Consider the following 20259-nt stretch of genomic DNA (forward strand, 5'->3'; position numbering starts at 1 on the left):
ATGAATTTTCAGCTATTGTCTTGCACCCTAATGTAGCATTTTAGTGAATTTAGCCCATTGTTCTTGCTGCGTCTCCGTCTAAACACAATGTGCGTTACACATGTTAAACATTTTTTATATTCCCACACATTTGTTGTCCCCACAGATCACAGAGAAACGCCGCAAACTCGGCAGCACAACAGACACGTCAACATTCAACACTGTCGGTGACACTGTGTGGCAGCAGAAGCACAGACCGACTGTTGGTGTCGTCGTCTCCGTGGCAGCTTGAGGATTTTTTAGCGGGCAGATGTTCCTTGTCAGGCGCCGCTCGACCTGCGAGACGAGGCGAGACGGTTCAGGCGGCGGCTGACCTGCGGAGGTTCGAGGCTGCGAGGACGGCGGCTCGTCCCGGCGGCCTTCAAGGGAGATTTGGGCTTGTAGACGGATGGATGTGGACTGAGATCAGCAGAATGGCATCTGCTTTACACACCCACACACACACACACACACACACACACACAGCTGAGATATTAGCATTCAGAGCAGAGCTGCAACTGAGCAGCTTTTCTCTCTGTTTGTTCTTTTTTTTTTAAGCAGCCAGGGAGCTGCAGCACTTCACCGTCTAAACTCCCGTCAACCTCCTCAACTTGTGCGACTCTTCAGGAGTTTCATCGTTAGAGTCTCACAAACCGCTAACCTGACGTTAGCATTGAAACACGTCAGGCACATTTTTGAGGACAAAACACATGGAATTAACTCCAAAGTGTCTTTTTTTTTAAATTTTTAATTTTTTTAACGTAATTTGACATCTTCAACAGTGACTCAGCTTTTAAAATGGGGCCTCGGATATATTTAACCAAATGCAACAGATATGGAGCTTTTTCTGCACAGGTTGCTCAGTATTTAGAGCAAAATTAGAGCAGAATAATAAATTAATGGAACGCACTGATTAGAAAAGATGCAGATATCAAGAAATTAATTGAAAACTTGAGTTACTAATAGAATCAGAATCAGTTTCAATGCCAATTAAGTTTTCATGTGTGAAGAATTTCACTTAAAAGCAAACAAGAAAATATGTAAAGAAGGATAAAAGGCTAAAAAAGGCAAGTCGAGCTAACTGAAGATATTCTAAAGCTAGTAAAAGTCACTGAAATATTCACATTATGCAAGAATGCACAAAATATTCAGTTAAAAAGGTGCAAAACTGCACATCATGTAGCATAACCTACTTGGAACGTGCATAAAGATACTAATAATCCCATTAAAAAAGCTTGCTGCATGTAATGTTACAAGAAGATATGTGACATTTTTATATTATTTATACATTTTCCTAAAGACCAACTAAAGTAGGCACATTTACATAAAAACACTATTTTAATAATTATTGGTAGCGTTACTTCTGCATTAAAAACTGGTGATTTGCATTCTGGGAAATGTAGGATCCCACACCTGTGATTTAAATTCATCATATCTCAGCCTCTGCTGCTTTAATTTGAACCTTTTTTTTCTGTATTAAATCACTTGATTTTGATACTAATATTAAGTTTCTAACTCATTTATGATCTGAAAGTGTCCATTCCTGCAGCTCCAGGGTTAAATAGAACACATATGTCCACTTTTATTGACAGAAAAGCAGAATATTCTGTCTGCAATGTTCCATTAGAGCTACAATAAGTCATGTGTACATTAAGGATGAAGATTTACCAAAAAGACTCCAAACTTTTATGTCTTGAGCTCATATTCATCCCAACTCTGTGACATTAGTGAGGATTAGAGGTCGAGCTGAAGACTTTTTGATGTAAATGAATTCCTATTGATGGGAAGAAGGTTGAAGACATTAAATGGTCTCCTCATCTACAGTAATTAAATTAGGTTTAATTAAAAGCAAAGAGCTAAAATTGGCACCTTTTCAGATACATAAATGTAATCTAACTTCACTTTTTTAAAGGAGAAACTTAAAGGGTGGAAAGGAGATTTTCTACTCTGCACAACTTCTTTTTGCTTGTTCCAAACTTTTTATTGTTGATGAAAATTGGTTTAAATACACAACGGGGCCACAAGTAACAACAATGTTAATCTGTTGGTTGTTTTGAAGGTTAATCAAGTAGTTGTTTGGTTTACAAAACGTCAGAAAATGGTGGAAAATGTCTACAACCCAGTTTCCTGTTATAGAGGAGGAAAGAAACCAGAGAATATTAACATTTAAGAAGCTCAAAGCAGAGAGTTTAGACAGTTTTTTTTCTAAAAGAAATTACTCAAACCGAATAATCAACAACCACAACAGTTAGCTATTATTCTTATAGTTGAAAGCTAGTTTAATAATCGCTTACTCGTGCTAAGAAAATTCGATAAATGGCATGTTTTCTGTAAAAAAAAACAACAACAGCCCCTCTAAGAACCCCCAATTAACAGCATGTTATCAGTAAAAAATACCAAAATTACTTCATTTATCAGAACCAAAAATTGTAAAAAACTTTCCATCTGTCACTAAACTAGTAAAATAGTTGGCGATTAATTTAGTAGTTGACAGCTAATCGATTAATCAATTCATCATTGTAGCTCTACTACTAAAGCTTCCAAATCAACTCCATTTTTCACAGCCAGAAACTGTAAGGACAGATATAATCAGAATTTAAACTTACTGACAGTTAATGAACTAAGTTTTATTAGATTTCAACCAAATCTAAGCTTAACAACTGAAATATCATAACAAAACAGTGACAACTTGCTTGATTGATCAATTACTCAATTAGTTATTGTAGGTCTAAGAAAGGGGGAAAAAAAACCCTTTTTTTTTTAACTTTATTTATCAGTGTCAAGTAAGTAAAACTACTTTTCAACAGTCACTGAACCAAAGTACAGTCACAGAGGAGGAAAGACACCAGAAAATAATCACATTTAGGTAGCTGAAGCTAGAGAATACAAAAATAATATAAAATCAATACTCAGTCGATTATCAAAATAGTTGCAGATTAATTTAATAGTTGACAAGGCTGGTTGAATGAATGGCAAAATTACTCAATTTATCAGATAATTGGACTAGATATGAGGTTTTTGTCTGGAAAATGAACCAAATGTGAGCTTTAAAATCGTGATATTTCAACAAAATCACTTCATTCTTTACTTTTGTTTCAGTTTACAGTCACAGAGGCGGGAGGAAACTAAAAAAATGTTCAAATTTAAGGAAACCATAATAAAGATTTGACTGTTCTCTCATTACTGATGACCAAAATAGCTGGTGATTAGTTTGATAGTTGATAGGTAATTGATTATTCCAAGATGCTAGTATGTTATTTTTTGTTGAAACCTTGAGATAAAAGTTAGCATTTAACAAACTAGTTGATACTAATAGTTGAGGACATTGTTAAGTCTGAAGCTCAGCTGATTAAAGGTAACGTCCGACTGTTCACACCTGGACCTGCAGGTGATAATTGTCCGGCCTGAATATAAAAACTGAACTCTTCATTTTCTTTCCCACCAATTAGAGACGTCTGTGGTGGCAGAGCAGCACATTGCACTCTTGGACCTTCGTCAACGGGGGGATGAGGCGATTCGTGTGAAACGGTGCTGGCAGCACAATCTGCAGCTCGCATTCATTCCCCCTATAAACTCCTCTCTCTGTTTTTTTTTTTTTTTTTTGCGGTTTCCTCCCCCGGCGATGCAGACAGCACAATAGTCTCACTGAGCGGTGACGATTAACACATAAAAGCGACACGGGGAATCTCGCTGCTAGATACTAGCGCACATGAGAGGGCAAAGCATTCATAGCATGCCAGCAACTTCAGTGGGAGCCCCTTCTATCTGATTGGTGATCTTTTGTTTTGGCGTTGCCCTCGATTCGGGGGAACGTGCCCAATCAGATTACGGAGAGGAAGGCAGAGCGAGACGACAATCGCTGTTTTCTATTTACTGCGTCTATCTGCAAACGGCTGCACTTAAGGAGGCCGAAGATAAGTCGAAGCGTCTCCATTTCAACTTAGACCTCCTTCTTCTTCTACTTCTACTTTATTCGAGTACAGTTTGGTGGCACAATGGTGCCAGGAAGTCAAGCTCAGGCACAACCAGCTCCTCTAGTTTTAATCCAGAGCTTGGAAGTGGAAGGAAATGGCAGAAAAATACAGAAAAATGAAGCATAGTGTCTCAGAGAACATCTGGGAGATTCACCTGACTTCATTTTGGAGGTTCCTCAGTCAGAATAATCTGTATTTAAAACTTTATTTTACATTTTTGGAGATATATGTTTGCAGAAATCTATCTAAACTCTTTATATTGGACAAAAGCATCCATTTTTACCACTTTATCAGCTACAAATTAAGATTTCTAAGGTGTTTCTCGCAATGTGGAAGCCTTCAGCTTCATTTTGGAGGTTCCTCTTTTATATAAACTTGTATTTCAATCTTTACTTTATACTTTCGGATAAATATATTTGGATAAATGTCAAAATTCCTTATATTAGACAAAAAGAATCCACTTTTGCCACTTTACCAGCTGCAAATTAAAACGTCTAAGGTGTTTCTTGTAACAAAACAGACTAAATAAAGCGATAGGGAAGTCCAGTACAATCCAAAGGGACCTCAGCTTCATTTTGGAGGTTGCAAAAATCCCTCTAAAACACTTATATTAGACAAAAACATATATTTTTTGCAAATTTAAAAGCTGCAACTTAAGTCCTCTAAGGTGTTTCTTGTAATAAAAGACAAAACAAAGCAATGTGGAAGTACAGATCAATCTAGCTTCATTTTGGAGGATTATCACTTCTATAAACTTATGTTTCAATCTTTATTTTATACTTTCGGAGAAATATGTTTGCAAAAATCTGTCTAAACACTTTATATTTGACTAAAGCAGCCATTCCTTGCAGTTTAAAAGCTGCAACTTAAGTCTTCTAAAGTGTTTCTTGTACCAAAACACACAAAACACAACAATGTGGAAGTCTAAATCAAGCCACAAGGACTTCCGCTTCATTTTTGAGGTTCCTCACGTACATAAACTTCTGTTTCAATCTTTATTTTATACTTTTGGAGAAATATGTTTATAGAAATCTGTCTAAACTCCTTATATTAGTCAAAAGCAGCCATTTTTACCACTTCATCAGCTGTATATTAAGTCTTGTAAGATGTTTCTTGAACCAAAACACATCTCCAAGCTAACAGTCTAATGTAATGCAGATTATATTGACAATAAATAGAACAGGTATAAAAAATAATACCATATTTAAAGAAATAAATTGATGTGAAAGCCCTGTACAATACACACATAAACCTATATGGACCTCAGCTTCATTCTGGAGGTTCCTCACCTATATGAACTTGTCAAACCACAATATAAACCCCAAATATTCTATATATCAAACAAAAACAGCCTGTTTTTGCCAATTTAGCAGGTAAAATACTTCAAATTAAGCACGTTTCTTGTAACATAACACACCTCCAAGCTAACAGTGTGGTTCAAACTGACAATAAAGGAGCCTGCACAGTCCGAAAACTCGCCCAAGCAAGTGAACAAAAACAACAAGTTCAATGCAGGACATGCAGAAATTTGAACCTCATGCATCTGGCTGCAAACTGTCTGAATACTGAAGCAACAAACAGCTAAAAGGCCACAAGTGATTCAGATGTGCTTGATTTTTGCAGCATTAAATCTAGATTTAGCTTGTATTTGCTGCTGGTTGTGTCAGAATAATGAGTCTTCTGCTGTCAGTTTCTCTGCAAAAAGTCACTTTTTATACTTGATCGACGTCTGAACTGGAAGGAAAGCAGCTCTGTGTGTCTCTGGGCTGTTTTTTTCTTTTGTTTTCTGCATCAGCAGCAGTTCTGGCAGCGTCTTCTGGCCCGTTTCGGTCCCAGTTTCAATTCTGGTGCAAACCGGACTTCAGGTAAGTTGCTAAACTTGTGAGCTCCTTCTAGACAACAACATTAGAGCGGATTTATCAGCTTTTTGTTTAGTGTTCCTTGAGTTTTGTTACAGTAAAAATGGACACATGGTTAAAAATACAGCTGCACAATCCTAATTATTATTATTAAAATTACACTTTAAATGTTGTCCTGTTGTCAGATATTACTTTGCATGCATTATCTTAAGACATAAGGACATATTTGTGCATATTTTACCTATTTCTGTACGTTATATGTTGTGCTCATGTATTATGCATGCTGTCAATGAATCTATTGATTTTTTTCTTGATTAATTGATTAGCTGATGTCATAGAGGAGGAAAGAAACCAGAAAATATTCATATTTAAGACGCTGTAATCAGAAAATTCAAACTTTTTTCCCCCTAAAAAAATCACTCAAACCAATTAACTGATGATTAATTGACGAACTGTCGCAGCTCTAATGTCTATGAATCATAATCAAGTATATTATTAAATTAGTATCACTGGTTTTACTATTAAATGTTATTTATCTTGCATATATTTAGTATATTATAATGTTGATCAGATGCAGACAATAAGTTTATGCTTCTGTTGCAAAAATATCTGAGGATATATGATTTTAAAAATACTTTATACTCTTTAAGCTGTAAGATAATTTTGTAAATATTTGCAACAAAAATTTCATTTAGAAAAAAGATCTGTACATTTTTCAGATGAAGCTGTAAGTTTAATGTCTCAACACAAAGATTAGACAGAAAATCAAAAGTTTTAAATGTTTTTCTGCACTTTGCTCTTGCAATTACATTGTTGATTTTGTGAATTTCTGCAGACCTGTGTTGGCTGACATTGTACACTTCTATTAAAAATGAGGTCAAATAACATAATTTATTTCTGATATGAAGCACTTTGACTGATAATCTACAGTTTTATTTAATAACTTAACAGTGGCTTTTGGCAGTTTTCTGATTTTCTTCTAATTTTAGCTCACATTTTTGAAGAATGGGCAAGAATAACTGATGAATATTAGTCGATTGAGCAGTTATTTTTTCTGTTGTTGACCCTGCCATTTAAAAAAAAAAGCATGAATAAATTAAAATATGCAAAAAAAATTCTGAAATGTGAAGTTTAGTGATGAACTCATTCACAATTTAACTATTTCAAACAATCAATGATTATTGTCATCTTCAGTTTGAAGATAAAAACTGCTCTAATGTGACGTCTTTATCATATTTTTATTAGTATTTTGTGACACTAGATGCTCATTAGGGTCACAACTCCCTTCAAAATAAAAAAAAAAGAAAAAATATTCCAGCGAAGGACTTTGTGGTAATTAATGCTGTTTCTTTCCTCTCTCTCGTGCTGTATTTACACTTTGACGGTACAATTAAGGCTTTGAAAGTTCAGTTGAGAGCAGACTTGGCTGTCAGGACGAGTCTGGAGGTTGGGGGAAGCTTTCTGCCACCTCGAATGGGATTTTACGAGCCAGAAGCCTCTTTTTGACGGCATGAGGATCCAGACTGACCGACGTTTATCACACCTGAGAAGGCGGCACACGTGTCAGTTTTCCAAAAAGTTCAGACGTCGACGCTCCGCAGCAGCATTCAGTCATCATCTGAGCCCAAATCACACATATTAACGCCTCTAATTAGTGCATGTGAATGAAAAAAACACTAAATATGACTTTAGTTTTCAAGCTGGACGCAGAAAATAGTCACTATTCTGCGATAATGCAGCATTTAATGCTGCATTATCGCACATTAGGACAGTCAAAGCTGCCATTTTTATAAATGATGTAAAAAGTTACAGAAAAACTGCATTTTTGTTTGCATAAATTGTACCTTACAACTAGTTTTGTGACTTTTCTTTCTCTTATCATTAAAAAAGTGTAAAAAGCTAAAAATGACTTATTTAGACATTAACTTTTAGAGAAACACAAATAAACATGTTGAAGAGACGATATTGACTCTAAATATCAATTAAAAGCAAGATAAAGAAGAAACAAGGAAGTTTCTATAAATGGTTATGAGCATAAAGGTGCACTCTCATGAATTATTAATGTCAGCTTTAGATGTGAAACAATCTTTGAATGTGTCTTTATTTATGCTCTGGATGTGCTATAGTCTGTGTTGGTTAATGTGATATTTTGGCTTAATTTTAAAATAGAAAAATACTCGCTTTGAACAAATAATTTACGTCTTTTTGACACCAGAAAACAATTATCTTGAAACCTATTTTTGACCAAAATGGGCTCGTAATGACTCCAGTGTTTATCCAAATCCAGCGTGAATGTCAAGTATTGTTAAATTCCACCGTGTCGCTGCCAAAATACTTCAAGTATTCAGTGTTTACCCCAGATTCTCCTGCTCATTAACACAGCAAAAACCTTTGATATTTAATTTAGACCGGCGTCGGACACCAAGACTCTCCGGAAATTATTAGCTGGAAGCAGTTTAAAGCCACAGAATAACAGCGACGCCGCGTTTAAAAGAGAGAAAATAGTGGATTTTTGCTGTTTTTAAGCCGGTTTTCTGTGTGATATTTGTGCAGAATGAAGCCGGTGTGAAGCAGCAGCAGCAGCAGCGTTTGGAGGCTGAGCGGCTGATTTCAAACTGTAGGGTGCAGCAGTCGTCTTTCAAACGGGAACGAGACGGAGGCAGCAGCAGCAGGATGGAGGTGGAGGATCAGACCGAGGCCTCGACGCAACATCCACGACCGAAACCGAGAGCAGGAGGAGGAGGAGGAGGAGGAGGAGGAGGAGGGCGATGTGTAATTACAGACTACACACCGACACCCCGATGTGATTTACATTACTTGATGTCACGGAAAAAATATTAGATGAGGATTGTTTTCGTCGGCAACAGGACCCAACACACACGTATCTAACAAGCCACTTGACCACTTAAGTTGCGATGATTATGCCATTAACTGACGTGAACCTTCAGCCAACTCGCCGCGTCATCGACCAAGCGGCCAATCACGAGCCGGCGTCGACGACTGCTCAATGAAATCCTCTATTTATTTATTTTTTTTTTTTTGCTGTTTGCTCCCCCTTATTTCTTCTGCTGTTTTATTATCCTCGTGTGCAGATAAAATAAGAGCATCCAGTTTCTTTGGAGATCCATATGGTTCCAATTTATGTGCTCGGTAATTCCCCCGAATCTGTCATTACACGAGGGTGGAGAGTCTCCTTAAGGTTTGACCACACGATCGCTGCGATGCTCCGCATTCCTCACAGCAGATGATTGGAATGCTTTAGGGTTAAATGTACAGCAAGAGCACAGTTTCTGCACCGCTTAGAGCAAGCAAGATGCACAAAAACCCTCAAAAATCTCATTCTGAAGAGAGAATATAGAGAATTCTTGCAAAATAATGAGCTATAATTGAATAATTTCCAAACAGAATCTGAGTATCTGCTTGTAAATGAGTGATTTTGTTCTTGTTTTGTTTTTTTTTTTTTTAACTTCTGGCAGCAGCATTTTGAGCCACAATGCACGAAAGAAATGACAAAAATGAAAGTTTGTCAACATTGAGGCTCTACATCATCTGTTTTCAAACTATTTAGTTGCAGTCAATTGAAATATCTTCATTTTTCTGGGTTGAATACGACCACAATCACATTCCACGGCTGCTTCCAAAGGATTACATGCCTGCTTACAATTACATGCAGGTAGACGCTAATCTGTGCTAATTTGCTCTCCAAGAAGGTGTTTCAGGCTCATCTGATTGGAGGCAGTTTATCGGATATGAATGAGCAAAGGTGCAAAGTTTAGGTGAGGATGAGGGAAGGTTTGTGCCAAATATTGAAGCTGTTGAAGCATCTCAGAGAATATTCAGAAGTTTGATTGATGTTGCACAAAGCTGAAACGTATCTGTGTTTCATATTTAGCAACTCAGCAGGACAAGAAAAAGCAATAAATGTGCCGAAACAACATAAAACTGATGCTGAACCAAACAGTTAGATAAAACACCTTCTACTGATCAATATATGGAAGCCCAGAGGTCACCAAAACAACGAAAAACACACGCAAAACACGAGATTACATTTAGAAATATCTGGTGTTCAACAGTTATTAAGTGCCTGAAAAAAACACAGTTGCTGCCAAAATCGCATTAAAGAGATTTTTCTTTGCAATTGTTATGATTTAACTCCGTGAACTCATAGTTTCTAAGTGTTTTTGTAACATTTCTCCTCACTGTGGATTCATTTTTCACTGCAATCTCTACAGAAACAGCAACCGTTTACCGTTTGCGTTACCGGTTTTTGGGTACAAATTAAGATTTTGTCTTATCTTTGGATTGTTGGATTGAAAAGCCTCAACAATTGTGACATTCCTTTAAGGCATCAAATGTCAAATTTTTGGATTTGAAACTATTATTTTTAATTAAAGCTTTTTTACTGCAAGTCGAGGTTTCTGAGGGAGTTTTTTTGGGTTTGCTTGACCATAAATGACCTGTTAAATGTCATTTTTTTTGCATTTTTTTGAAAATAACAGAAGGTTTTGGGATTCAGAGGCTGTAAAGTATCATTTAACTGAGCTTATTAAACTGATTCATGTGGAAATTGTAGCACAAGTCAACAAATGTGGAGTGTATTTTTTTAAATTCAGACACACGTTGCTCAGAATGCCAATTTTCATATGAAAAAACCCAGTTTCTAAAAAAAAAAAAAAAAACAAAAAAAAAACGTCTAATTCTTGGCTTTGGTTTTTGCCTGTATTGATAGAAAACAGTGCAAATGAAGGGAAGCAGATGAAAGACAGCGGAGTCACTAGGGTGACCCCGTATTTTGCAGATTTCTTTTTGCACTAAGACACTGATCACAGTATTTTCCACCAAACAGGCTCCTCTGCAATCAGCACAGCTCATCAAATATGCTTCTAATAATAGAACGTGAAAATGGAAGGAAAAAAATGCAAATTAAGGTGATTATTACGAGTCATATAAATAAATAATGTGTGTTTGGGCTCCAAACGCAGCTTTAAAAAACCCTGTTTTCACCTGGATTTGCGTGCTATTGATTGATTTTTCTTCTGTTTTAGGGAATAAACAGAGAATTCATGAAAAGACTGATGGCTTCTTGTCGTACATCACATATGGGAAATGAAGTTCCTACTTGATTGAATGCTTTCAATTTGAAGTCACGCCCGGACTTCCGTACCCGAAGGCCAGCAGCACATATGAGAACATCCTTTTCCTGCCGGTTCTTACCTTTTAATCTTCCTGCTGCCGAACCAGCGCCACCTGAAAAGAGACAAAAGGTGGAGTGTGTTTAAGGACACGAAGCGACACCAATGTCCACAGCGGCTGTCACATGAAGAAGACACATTAGTAAATAACAGCGGGTTGATAACGGTGAAAATGCACCATCAAATGTACTTCATAATGCTTTACGGCTGCCATTCGCTGACATTTATATATCACTTTTTAGTGGCGGGCCAATGAAACGCCGGCTTTGAAATAAAGTCGGCCATGATTCATGTCTCTGCTGTGTCAGTCTTACATTAATATTATGACCATATCCATCATGTCGGCCATCTATAATGAACAGATGCTGTAAAACACAATTTGGCATGACAAGAGGGAGAGGTGGCGGCAGAGAGTTTCATTCACGGCAGCGTGTTGCCTTTCAGACGGCCAGTCGAGCTCCAACACGAGTCTTTTCTGCGCAAAGCCGAATGAAAGGTGACAAGTGATGCAGCAGGAAGGACTCCGACTGAGCTCTGAGGTGCACAATGATCCGTGTTCAGTCGTTTGTAGGCCAAAAGATTTGGAAAAACTGGTCCTAACTTGACCAGTCATCAGCTAATGTGGTCCAGAAGCTTTCCTCTTTCGATCGCCTCAACACAGGTGATCTTAACGGTCTCATTATGGTTCCTTCTGAATCATTTTAAGAGGTTTTATATGTGAAAAACCATCCAGCAATGCAAAAATGACAACGTATTTTAGAAAAAAGGGACAAAAATTAACTAAATTAGCAAAATTGCTGTCTGTTTGCTTGAAAATCACCTCAGAATCATCAGTTTTAACATTTTTAAATATTGTTTTAACCAAACTTACTAAATAAGTAACAGTCACAGATTTTTAATATTATTTTACAATAGATATGCAAATTCAAAGTCAATTTTTTGTAATTCTATGGATTTTTCCTGTTTTTCAAAAATATCTCATTTAACAAACACGCCTATATAAAATTAAAGAACCAATACTTGCTTTTCTGTTAATTTCCACTAATTTAATCAAATTTTAGAAATATATTTCCATTACTAAACTTGAATTTAATCTATTAAACAAAAGGGAAATATTTTTGAAAAAATACAATAAATTTGCAGAAGCATTTTAACTGCCTTTATAGATTAAAAAAAAATCACATTTCTATTTTAAAAAATTCTGAAATTGTATAATAAAATAGGGATAAAATACATTAAATCACTGTTTGTTTTTATTGTAATACTTTTTTTCCAACAAGTTTGGTTCCGTTTGGAACCATAAATAACGAAATACACGCTTGTTTAGAATAGCATGCATTTCACATTGGGATTGTTGGATTTAGCTGTTTGCACTGATGTAGATAACAGTAAAAATATTCCTTAATAATCAGCTCAAATGCATTTTGCCAGCAGCTGGTTTGGGCAGCATATTATGGGCTGCATTGTGATGACATTAGTGCGAAGTGGTCCGAAATAAACGCTGATAAATGTAACTGACGACATCTGAAAAAGTCCAGTTTGACCACATGAAGAGCGGCTTGCTGGAAGGGTTTGCTACAATCTAGAGATGAAAGGGTTTTAATTGCTGGACTTGCGTACTTGCATGAGGAGGCCTGCAGATATGATTCAAACCTTTCTTTGTTAACCGCCGTATGACTCCTCAGACGGATCCTGCAAACCCTTGAGCAGGTCCTGACCCAACGTTGGGCCACCGAAAGCAGCATTTCACTCACTTTATATCGACCACGCTGCACGTCTGAAATGTCTCTCCGCTGGCAGACATGTGTAGTCAGCGCTGAATTCTCCTCTGTGCTGCTGCTCAAACAGATTCTTTTAGCTTTTTGCCAGATTTGGTGCCACGTCTCAGCTGTGATTCCTGCACCCGGATCGTTCTCCTGCATCTGTTTAGTCGCCTGTGTGATAACGCAGGTGGCGGCAATCAGCGCCGAGTCTTAATATTTTAAAGAGGAAACGCTGCTTGTGTGTGTTTGTGTGTGTGTTTGGCCAATAAAGCTCAACTGGGCTTCTAAAAATGAAGTAAAAGCAGAATCTGTTTGCGAGGCGGGAGAAAGATTGGACATTTTATTCCTCCTCCTTAAAACCGAACGGCGCAGGCTGATTCATAAAAACTGCCATTTCAGGTGAGACTAAACCGGAAACTTCCTGCTTTTTGTGCGAACGTGGAGACAAACGCGCCAAGACAGGTGAATAAAAACCAACCGAATGATTAAATCACAACTCCAACCTCTCTTCGATGTCACGTTAGGAAAAAGCTCTTTACAATATTTCAAAAATGCTAATTTCCTAAATGTGTTTTTCCCGGCTGCGCTGATGAAGGTGCATATTTCTCCCCTCCTCCTCCTCCAACGCTTTCATTTCCCCTCTCGGCCCGTTGAAAATTACACACAGCCTTGTTTTGTATGCAAAGATACCTCCCTTGCTCAGGGAAATTTTTATTTGTACGCCGTCTTTTCCTGCTAATGCAACAAATGAGAAATGGCGATCCGGGCCTCGGGAAACGCTCGGGCCCCGCAAACTGCCACTGTGATGTTTGAGCATAAGCCTCCCCTTTTAAAGAAGCGTGTTGATTCTCCATACCCCAATATTGACCGACCGTCTCTGTTTGATGTATGCATGGGGCCCCCACTGCCGCGTACACACTCACAAACCCAATGTTTGGGCTTAACTTGTTAGTTCTGCTTCTGATGCCCCGAGATATTAGTGTACGATCGACTGTAGCGTCAGTCCGGCTGACTGTCTGTCTGTCTGTCTGACTATTTAAATGGCTGACGGTTGAACTGCAGCAAGTTCATGTGTGTTTACACGCTGAAGAACGAGGCGCAAACACAAACCTGCAAGCTGCTAATGAAGCTACACCTGCTCATATGAAGAGAAAATGTCATTTTTCCTGAAAAAGGCAAATCAGGTTGGTCAATTATCAAGGGTAAGACTTTAAATTACTCTATTAGAACCAGGAGACACTCAATCATGATGATTTTTGGAGAGTTATGTGCAGTTATGTGTACTTATTTTATGTATAAAACTGTGTATATTTCGATCAGTTTAGTTCATTTATGATGAATGAATAACGCAGTCGACGGTATTATGATGCTTTATTTTTGTCCAATATATAACAAGTGGCACGCTTTTTCATCACTAACAACTAAATAACAAACTAATTAATTTTGTAAAGTTTTTTTTTGTCTTACACTTTGGAGCTCTTTTGAACTATATTGGTAAAGCTAGGATCAGAATTGTCTGAAATAAGTAATTTTTCCCAATTCTAAGGTCCTTATTGGTCTAAATGTAAAATAATAATAATAATAATAATGATAATAATAATAATAATAATAATAATAATAATAATAATAATAACAACAACAATAACCATAACAATAATAATAACAACAATAATAATGATAAATAATAATAATAATAATAATAATAATAATAATAATAATAAGAAGAAGAAGAAGAAGAAGAAGAAGAAGAAGAAGAAGAAGTAGAATTTTTAAAGTCTTTTCATGACTACGTACACTGTTAAAAAAAAGCTGTAATTCTTCGAACCATTTTTGCTGTTTTGATTCATTTAAATTACAGAGTAGTAAAACAAAAAAGTATTCATTTATGTCTGTGTGTGTGTGTATATATATATATATATATATATATATATATATATATATATATATATATATATATATATATATATATTCAAGATTGAACAAATGGTTTATTTTGTTTTAATAAATCTAGTAAAATGGCAGAGAAAATTGAAAAATCAAAAAAATGTATAAATGGTAATTTATTATTTTATTAGTAAAATCACAAAAAAGATGCATTTTCATATTAATCCTAAAAAACACAAATAAAATTTCACAGGTGTTTACTGCTATTTGAGCGAAAAATTCTACTAAGGACTGAAAAAGGATAATTTATTTATTTTGTTTACTATTCATTATTTACCTTATTTTGTTACATTACAGATAATATCAGGGGAAATTTCAAAAAACTACTGATTTACATGTTAACTGTAAAAAAAAATCCACATTAAAATCAGTATTTTCACAAATATGAATTAGTTATTTTACAATAATTGAATGTATTGTTCTGTTCTTAATGTGTTTTTGCCATGTTTGTTTTTTTTCTTTTTTTCAGAATTAAACTGTGCTTTGTCTATTTTTTTTCACGCCCACTTGCCGCCAGATTTACACTTTTTTTTGCAGATTTTTTTTAAGTCTACGTAAGATTAAGGAGCAGCTTGAATACATAAATGTAGATGTTCTCTTAATGCATTGCTGAACTTTTCATCTGTAAAGCATATATCGTGTTTGACGTACATCAATGATAACGGCAGTGAAAGTTTCTTTTGAAAATTCAACAATGTGTCCGGGTTTCTGTGAATAATCCACAAATAACAACAGTTTTCACTTAGATATGACTTGGAGCAACTAGTAGAGCTTCCTTTTTTGGCTATAAATTGGACAAACTGACCCTTTTGCACTCTGAAAACAGACGCAGATAGACAATAATCAAAGCTAATGTTTGTCATTTGATGAAAATGGAGACTGGAGGTGAAATTAGCGCCGTCTCCTTCACATTAAAGCCACAACAGTCGAAGTGAAGACACCAGAAAATCCACTGTGAGCTTCTCCGATGGGACGTAGTGTGTTATTAAAGCAGAAACATCAACATAACAGATAGGTATCGCCTTCAGATCGAACATAATCCCTGCTGAGGCTCTGAGCCCAGATACGGAGCGTTATCTCACCAGGAAATATCCCTGTTTACTAAAGTGGCTGAACAGTGTAAACCTAATTACTCTGAACTAGGTCAGAAATGTGCTACTGAGTAAAGAGTAATCAAACTGAATATTTAATGCAGCACACTACAGCATCCCCTCCTGGAAGCTGCACACCGTCTATGTGTCTCTACCTCCATTTGTTAATCAGATCACCTGATGGGAGTCTGGTTGTGATAAAGAAGCAGCGAGGAGGAGTTTTCTATTAATAGATGAGGAGACTTGTGGCCTGCAGATGACAGGAAGAGAGGCCTGTCATGAGGAATGCCTTTGTTATTTTCCATCCAGGGAGGAAATGAATTTCTTGTGATTTTTTTTTTCAGAAACGCTGCCCGCGGGCGGCAGGCAGAGACAGGAGAGTCCGTTGATGATGTGATGATGAGCGCTTTTTCCCTCAAAGAGGCTGGACGAGGCTCTTTTTAAAGGAGGGTTTTTTGGGTAGAGTGAGCGAGCTTCAGTGTGGGAGGCCTCTTCGCCACGTCCAAGAACGCATTGTGTCGTCATTTGAAGTCGCTGTTGGAGGGCGATGAAGAACTCCCATCGGCTCGCTTTGAACGCGTCCCTCGATGCAACAACTTCTCCGCGGCGGAAGCAATCTTTGAAGTGCGCCGCCAAAAAGCCTGAATGTATGTTGGCGGCGGGCTGCAGTGGAAACTAAAAAAGGTAAAACAGCAGCATTTGTTGATGTGGCCTTTTTAGATTCTCCCCTTCTAGTAAACTATTGTTCCTCGACACTCTCGGCTTTAATTGGTGTTGAGCTCTCTCAGGGTGGGGCTGTTCACACCGGAATTACAAAGTCCATTACCATGATAATAAAATGTGTCCACTCGGTAAAGAGACCATGTGGTCTATGAAAGGACGGCCAGTTCCGCCAGCTCTTATTGGTGTAGTCTGGTTTGGCTGCGGCTCCCCTTGTTCTTGGAACCGGTATCAAATGGCACATGAACACTATAATCGGAGCAATTTTCCAAACATCTTCAACTTCCACCGCACAGAAACGGATCCAGGAGTGCGGCAACAAAACCGGGCCTTATGTCAACTTCTGATTCCAAAACGTTAATGATCTAGATCAAAAGGAGCTTCAGAGACGACTCGCTTTTGTGTTTTCCGAGTCCCTTTCAAACGCTGCCTTTGAAGGTTGAATACATGCCCAGAAAATGGTTTGATTAAACAGGTATGTGGGATGGTTAAACATATTGAAGACACTAATTACTACTGAACGCTCTGTGGTGTGGGGCGCTGGATGAGGATGTGGAGGAAAGGCCGCTGGGCTCAGGCAGAAAGTCCTTTTTCAACGCGAGCACATCCAACAAACACAATCTAGATTATTTCACATGAAATTAATGTTGTTTGCCTTATTTCCACCGTGGACAGGGAGACGTTTCTGCTTCTGTGCAGGACGTAGCCACATCCAGCAGTTAGAAGAAGGGTGGACGAAATATAGTCGACACTTCCTAACTTAAAGCATCTTTGTTGTTTTTCAACACTTGAAATATAAGAAAGTGTTACAGCAGTAGTCTGAGCAAACTTTCTGAAACACTCAGGAGCCTTTGTTGTCACTTCTGTCACATTTTTCCTCACTGCTGGTTCATTTTTCACTGCAACATGAAACAACCATGACTAGAAGGAGAGAGAACTCAGGAATATCGAAAACACAGCATGATGAGGTAAAATGCCAAAAATAATTTAAAAAGCAAAAAGAAAGTAGAACTTCTCAATTATTTCAAGAATTGAAAATAGAATCAACACATACAGCATTTTTCCCACAGGTGTTATAAATACTGGATCAAAAAAATGGTGACTCTACATGCTATAGATAGTTTAGTAATTACATTTTTAATTTATTTCCATGCTCTGTGTAAACACTGCTTGTTCAGAAGGGTTAATATTTCCATATTATTGTGGAGAAAATTTGAAATTGCACATTGCAGTGTTGTCTCTTATCAGCTCCATGCAAATACAGCCTGCAGTTCAACCGAAATTTTTTGTCTTGTGACTGTTGATCGCAGCTGACTCACGAATGATTTTATGGTTGCGTCAAGAAGCACAGAATTTTTTTGTTTTAGACAGAATCTACTTCGAACAAACACTTAATTTTTAGTGATTTTTTTTCCAACTATGATGAATTAACACAATTTTAGGTTACATTTGATGAAGTTTCCCAACGACACGCCACACATGAGTAATTCCAGAACCACCAGATGGTTTAAATTCAGAACATTCTTTTAAAAATAATGTCCAATGGAATTGCACAAGACAAACAATTAGTTTGAGGACTGCCAGGAAGTTAAAAATTCAAAAATTGTTTCTGTTTTTTTCTGTTTCTGCATCTGGTAAATACTGTAATTTTGGCGATTTTTTCAAAACAAAACACCTTTAAAACCTGCTAGCAAGTTTGGGGGTTTTAGACGTCACTTTTCAGATGAGCTCAGAAAACAATAATGCAAAAATACTCATCTATCACTTCAAGTTATTACTTTGACTCTCAGGTTTCAGCTTGTTGGGTTCAAGCCATTTTGCTGGGTTTAGCAAGTTCATACACAAGTTAGGATGCTTTGAAATGTAATGTTTCGAGACTGCATGTAGGCGGATCTCGTAATGAAAATAACTACCAATGGGGGAATCTGCATCTACAAACTAATGATCAACAATTAATGACATAAAAAGAATGTATACCTTTGTGTCGTTGCACATTTTGGCCCTCAAATTTGGCAAAAAGAAGATGGTTAAGCTCTAAAGTCGGGCTGAATTTCAGACTCTAATGTTTATTGGACTAAATATGCCCTCGGTTTTGCCTGTCAGACTACAAAAAGGCCGTCCTGAGCTCCAAATGCACCGCTTGAAAACAACATTCACCCTTTACTCCGTGTTTTAATGCTAACAATCATCCTAACATGCTACACACTAAATGTAACATTCTTATGATATATAAACAAGGGCAATATGAGGTTTTTCCTGCATGGAAGAACTTTTGGGCATCAACTGCCACCTTAAAAATAACTAGAATTGAGAATATCGTCCCGCAAAAACAGACTTCCGTCAGATAAGGTAACACTTTAGCTTCACGGAGACTGCTCATGTTTACTGTCAAACCTCCTGAAGGCTTATTCTGATCCAGGAAGCTCCCTGGTGTGAGATACCATAAATATGAGCACATCCAGAACATGGCATTCACATAGTGGATGCGGTTGCAACCAAACCTACACTCACGAGGCCTCTGACCTTTGCAGCAGTGTTTGTACACTAACCATGATGAGTGCCTTGAGAGTTAAAGTTGTTTCACCACGATGTGTTTACAGTGTGTGTTGACCTCCCATACAGGCTCTACATGAGTAATTACATTAAAAGACTACACATGGATGCGCAGATGTGTAATTATTCATCGTTTGGAGCCATTTTGATCTGAATAAATCATAGGTGAGTCCCCTCCTCTGACTCCCCTTGGCATTTGACTTTGGTTTAGGTCCCTCTTTGCACGATTTCTCCGCTGTGATGTGGACCGAGAACACTTTTGACACATTTCTCGAAACACACTTCTAATTTGTCCCCCAGGCGCTGGTTATGACGCGAGCTGACACTGAGGTCTGACAACATGACTTCTTTCCTCCTCTGGCCAAAGCTGCCGCGAAGCTGCAGCCTCCGCCTGCCTCCAGAGCGGAGGATCGGGGTGTCTTACGACTCAGCCGCTCCCCTCCCCTTTTGGGACATCGGTTCGAATTAACGCCACCGCCGTCTGACTCTTAAGGCATCGCCGCTGACAGCTGCAGCGCTCAAACACACCAGGTGCTTCTGTCTGCGCCGAGGTGCCCATGACACCTACCTGTTTTTTAGCCCTCGACCTGTCAAGGGAGCCAGATTTAATTAACGTAATGATCAAAGCAGGAAAAGCAAGTTTAGCCCTGAGGTAGCAATCCCAGTGAGCCGCGCTTGCTAATTATTTAGCATTAAGGTAGACGGCGCTTATGCATACATGACTACTTCAAAGATTTGATTGGGGTTTGGTTCGTTGCAACAGCAAAGTGCCCCGAGCAGCCGGTGGTGACATCAAAACATCAGTGTGGATAAATCTGCTGGTGTAAAGCATCTCGCTCTCAGCCACCAGGTAACCTTTCTTTATCCTCTCTGACAGCGCCTGTTCACAACAAACATCAGCTGTGTGAATGTAAATGAAGGGACATGGGGGCAAGTTCAGGATGTGATGACGAGGGAGATGAAAGTTTTATTTTCGGGCGCCGGGAGGAGGACAGGCTGAGCACCCTGACCAAGGTTTAAGGTGACTACGAGGGACGACACGCTGCTGCCACGACTCAGCTGAGCCCCTGTCAGGGCAGAATATAGAAAATAATAATAAAAACACATAAATTAACAGTTGCAGAACCCCGGTGGTTACAGGCAAT

The 20259-nt window shown here is 37.8% G+C and overlaps 1 protein-coding gene and 1 long non-coding RNA gene across 19 annotated transcripts in view; one reads left to right on the forward strand and one right to left on the reverse strand.

The window, feature by feature from the left end:
- Window positions 1–20259, reverse strand: part of LOC118469567 (glyceraldehyde-3-phosphate dehydrogenase-like) — a 127907-nt gene that overhangs the window by 97191 nt on the left and 10457 nt on the right. For all 18 annotated transcript variants that reach the window (XR_008600734.1, XR_008600735.1, XR_008600746.1 and 15 more), the window contains exon 2: window positions 11066–11098. The gene's annotated coding sequence lies outside the window, so the exon portion shown is untranslated. The remainder of the gene's footprint in view (window positions 1–11065; window positions 11099–20259) is intronic.
- On the forward strand, window positions 5462–11338 carry LOC129348255 (uncharacterized). Its single transcript, XR_008600751.1, has 2 exons — window positions 5462–5857; window positions 8405–11338. It is a non-coding gene; the product is annotated as an uncharacterized LOC129348255 (long non-coding RNA).

Source organism: Amphiprion ocellaris, chromosome 24 (assembly GCF_022539595.1).
Source record: "Amphiprion ocellaris isolate individual 3 ecotype Okinawa chromosome 24, ASM2253959v1, whole genome shotgun sequence".
Lineage (NCBI taxonomy): Eukaryota > Metazoa > Chordata > Actinopteri > Pomacentridae > Amphiprion > Amphiprion ocellaris.